The sequence below is a fragment of the Sceloporus undulatus genome, chromosome 2 (genome assembly GCF_019175285.1).
Source record: "Sceloporus undulatus isolate JIND9_A2432 ecotype Alabama chromosome 2, SceUnd_v1.1, whole genome shotgun sequence".
Classification (NCBI taxonomy): domain Eukaryota; kingdom Metazoa; phylum Chordata; class Lepidosauria; order Squamata; family Phrynosomatidae; genus Sceloporus; species Sceloporus undulatus.
The window spans coordinates 194,871,498-194,876,278 of record NC_056523.1 but is presented as its reverse complement, the minus strand read 5'-3'; the positions used below and the strand labels follow the sequence as shown (position 1 = coordinate 194,876,278).

Below are 4,781 nucleotides of genomic sequence, written 5' to 3'. Positions count from 1 at the left end.
TATTATTTTATATCCCGCCTCTCTGGTTGGATTGAGGTGGCTTCCCATAAGAATAAAACACAATACAGAATATAATAAAATACACAATTAATGTCTTCCCTCTAGGAATCTCTAGGAATCTCTAGGTCCTCCATCACAACTCTGCCAGGATTTGTCCATAGAGTTGTACTGGCAGACCTAGAGATTACTAGATAAAACATTTCTCTAAGCATTTGTAAGTCCTCCTGCATGACTCTGTGGTCAAATTCTTGAAGATGTCAACCATAGAGTTGCTCCAGAGGACCTAGAAATTCCTAGAGAGATGTTATCTCAAGTAAAAAAAAAATAGCTGTGTTGTAATTATTTTACATTATAAGCTGTCTTGAGTACTAATTTTGAGGGGAAAGGCTGGGTAGAGAGATAACAATTTCTCTACGGCCATCAGGCAAATTCCATGGTTTGGACTGATAAGAAAATAAGGCTGTAACAATTCTAGCCTGGCATAGTAGTTTGACCATTGGGATATGACTCTGGAGACCAGGGTTCAGATCCCGGCTCAGCCATGTAAACCCACTGGGTGACCTTGGACAAGTCACACTCTCTCAGCCTCAGAGTATGGCAATGTCAAACCCCTTCTGAACAAATCTTATCAAGAAAACCCCATGATAAATTCACCTTAGGCTTGCGATAAGTTGGAAATGACTTGAAGGCACACAGTAAAAATAACAATCGCATATCAGCGTATAAGATGGTAACAATTCCATATTAACCTATAAGGTTGTACAGTGAGCCCTTGATATCTCTCCTGAGGTTTGGTTCCAGGACCCCCTCCCCATCTGTGGACACTCAAGTCCCATTCAATACAATGTTAGAGTAAAATGTTGCCCCATATATAAAACAAGGGGGGAAATCAAGGTTTTCTTTGTGTATTTTATATATTATAGTTGTTGTTGTGTGCTCTCACATCGTTTCTGACTTTACTAAGGTGGGGAACATATCATGGGGCTTTCTTGGCAAGTTTCTTCAGAGCAGGTTTTGCCTTTGCCATTCTCTAAGGCTGAGAGAGTGTGACTTGCCCAAGGTCACTCAATGGGTTTACATAGCCAAGGCAGGATTTGAACCCTGTTCTGCAGAGTCCAAGTCCAACACTCAAACCACTGCACCATGCTGGCTCTTAATACATGTATATGTATACATATGTATATTATATGTATATATATATAATATACATATATATTATATAATTAATGTTGTGTGTTACAGTTGGCCCTCCACATTTGCAGCTTTGACTTTTGTGGATTTGATTATTTGTGGTTTTAATTAATGTAATGTTAGGATGTTGTTTCCTTTTAAAGTGATTTATATGGTTTTCTTTTTAAAATGTATTTTTCTTTTAATAGCTATCTATTTTAACATTGTAACAATTTAACTTCTTTTTAATGCCCCTCTTTTCTGTTTTTAATTGTATTGTTCTTTTAATATTGTGAAGCCACTCTAGGAAAAGAACTGGATACAAATATAATATATATATATATATATATATATATATATATACTAACCCCAGTGAATATCGAGGGGCCACTGTATTATATTATTATACGTATATGATATTATATTATCAGTCCATGGATGCTTGAATCTGCGAATAAAGAATATGTTGATCTGAAACGCTGACTAGTTTCAGTTGCTTGCATCCCTCATTTTGTGTGTTTGGACTTGGAGGGAGGGGGGAGCCTGAGGGGGAGGAGAGAGCAGAGGGAGAACAGCCTGAGCCCCGCCCCCTTCTCTCCTGGAGTACCAATCAGAGACTGGTATGCAAATATAACCACGCCGGTTGCATTGTGGGAGGAGGAAGGGGGCCTGGGTGGGGGTCCGTGGGGGGCTCCGAGGGCCAGGCCTGGGCAGGGAGTCAGGAGCAGAGGGAGGGAGTCCGTGGGGGTCGGGTCTCGGCCATCCCCGGAATGGTTCACCATGACCTGAGAGGGAGTGGGAGAGAGGGACCAGGAGGCATTGCTGGGGCTGCAACTCATACTTACCTGGCAGGGGAGACACCATGATCACGAAGGTGGTTTTCCCAGGGTGAGGCTCATCCATTGCACTCCGGGTGTGCTGACCCCTGCGATTTCCCCAAATGCGGGAAACTCGACTGCATAATTTGTGGTAGTGGGGGACTGCGTTCGCGCTTTCCCCTGATCAGTCTGGTTTAAAGATAGATAATATATTCAGAAACTGGGCAATCTTTCATTCTCCATTTGGTATTGCTAATCTAGCTAACAGCCAGGAATTATGGGAGTTGAAGTCCAAAAAATCTAGAGACCCAAAGGTTGGGAACCAACCAATGCTCCACATGCCCTTCTTAAAGGCGTGCTCTATGAAATCCGTGTGAGTTGATACTTTGATTCATATCAAAACAATATCCGTGTTCTTTTGTTTTGAGCCAAACCCCAAAAAGCAAAACATCATGGAATAGAGGAGACCAGGGTCCAAAACACACTGCAGAAATAATCCAGTTTGAGAACGCTTTACCAGCCCTGGTTCAATGCTAGGGAATGCTCGGAACTGCAGTTTAGTGGAACATGGAGCCTTCTCTGTCAGAGTGCTCTGGTGCCACAACAAACTACAAATCCCAGCATTCCCTAGCACTAAGCCCAGGAAGTTAAAGCGGTCTCAAACTGGATTATTTCTGCAGTGTGTTTTGGACCCAGGATTCACATCCTTCCTTAGCCATGAAAATGCATTTGGTGTCCTTGGACAAGTCACACTCTCTCAGCCTCAGGAGATGGCAACGGCAAAATGAACAAATCTTGTCAATAAAATGAGGTTATTAGGGCCACAATGAGTTGGGAAGGACTTGAAGGCACACAACAACAACAACAACAACAACAGGAATAACCTTAGTATCCAAAATGATTCCTGGAGGAAAACTTTAGACACCCATTCAGAGGCTTTAGCAAACTTTCATTTAAATGGGTTCGGTAGACATGGGCTTTGATTAAATATTAAAGTATTAATATTAATGTAATGTCTCTTGTGTTGTTGTTTTGTGCCCTTGTGTCACTTCCTAGTTACGGCAACCCTAAGGCCAGCCTATCTCAGCGTTTTTTCTCTTGGTACAATTTGTTCAGAGGTTTGCCATTGCCTTCCTCTGAGGCTGAGAGAGTGTGACTTGCCATAGGTCACCCAATAGGTTTCCATGGCCAAACAGGGATTTGAACCCTGGTTTCCAGAGTCCTAGTGAGGGATTACATCCCCACTTTCCCATGATCATGATGGTTTAAAGACAGAAAAATCTTTGTTTCATTGCTTCCGCCACCTCCCATTTTTCAGTATATCTGAATGATGAAGCTCCATGCCTTGTCTCTCTCTAAAGAAACATCCATTTCACACTCTAGCAGCTTTGGACAGGATTTCCACCATGCTTTCGAGTGGGACATTTTTTTGCTTTCCTGTTTACTTCCTAGTACAGTATCACCCAAAATCCACAAAACTGTGGCACCTTCATTGGGCCGACCAAAACACACATTATACGTGCTGCAACAGTTTTGCAGATGTACTTTGCTATATGGCCAACACGGTTACACTTGGATATGTTTTCTGTTCACTTCCTAGTTTAAAGGCCTTTAAGTTGAAATCAGGAAGTACTACTATTACGTTACATGTTTGTCTGTTATTTATGCATTTGTACGGTCTTGTTCATTGTAGTATGTATATTTTTATATGTCTTCAATAAGATGTGTGAGATATTACACGCCAGCTTCATGCCACAGATCTCATTTGGGCCATCTCCATAGCAAGGAATACTCCTGTATCTACTACATAAGAGGAGCCAATCACATTATAACAAGAACAACTGCAGAAACTATATCTTGGTGTATGGTGTTGGTGGATGTGGACAATGTGTGCCAAACAGGGTTATTATCTATGGCTGGTGGTAGAAAAACAAGACTCTAGCTGTCTTGCAGGGATAAATATTTATGCAACCTGATTCTACAAATGCCCAAGGTGGCAAAGAGCTTGGAAGGTGATTTTTCTTTTTAACTACAACTTGCAGCATCTACACCTTCCAGCCGGCCCAGCCGCTGATTTATCTGTTGCAAAGCGAGCAGAAGACATACCATTCAGGGAACTGTGACCAACAACAGTCTTTCAAAAAGAGAGCGAAGGGAAAAAATGCCTACAACATGAAAAGTTTAATTTAAAACCTTGACTCTACAGTGCTGTAATTGGGGGAAAGTGAAGAGGAGGAGACACTTTGCTACAGGCAGGATAACAATCAGAAGGCAGAGAGACCAGCTGTTAATAAACCAGAGCTGGCCAGCTACCAGCAGAATTATGCCGTAAGAGGTGGTCTGCTAATACTGATGTCCTCAGGTAGTTCCAAGGCCTGTCTAAGGAGCAGAGGAAAGGGCCACTGTCACTTCTGGGTGTTTTCCACTGCTAGAATGATCCTGAACACAACAAAGATCCAGAGGATGCTTGGCTCTCTCAGGGCTCAGCTGAGGAAGAGGAGGGACTGGCTCCTGGTGGAGGCTCCTTCTGTACCAGCTCTGGCTCGTCTTCTCCATCATGCGGAGGATGGACAAGTACCTTGTCCAAGATACCAAATTCCTGGGCTTCCACTGGACTCATGTAACGATCTCTCTCCATAGCCGCGAAGATAAAGAATGCAGAGTGGTATGTTGTGTAGTACAATGCCACACACTAATTAATCATCTCGTTTCTTTTCTCCCAGATAGGTCCCAATGACTTTGTTTTGTTGCTGAATTGCTTCATTGTTTCCAAACTTCTGGTGACCTAAGCAC

At 42.5% G+C, this 4,781-nt stretch overlaps 2 protein-coding genes and 1 non-coding gene across 3 annotated transcripts in view; all 3 read left to right on the top strand.

The window, feature by feature from the left end:
• ALKBH7 (alkB homolog 7) overlaps positions 1–4,781 on the top strand; it is a 511,499-nt gene that overhangs the window by 4,490 nt on the left and 502,228 nt on the right. The gene's annotated exons all lie outside the window — the stretch shown is intronic.
• CC2D1A (coiled-coil and C2 domain containing 1A) overlaps positions 1–4,781 on the top strand; it is a 149,059-nt gene that overhangs the window by 42,881 nt on the left and 101,397 nt on the right. The gene's annotated exons all lie outside the window — the stretch shown is intronic.
• LOC121924465 lies at positions 2,008–2,171 on the top strand. The gene has a single exon (XR_006102609.1). It is a non-coding gene; the product is annotated as a U1 spliceosomal RNA (small nuclear RNA).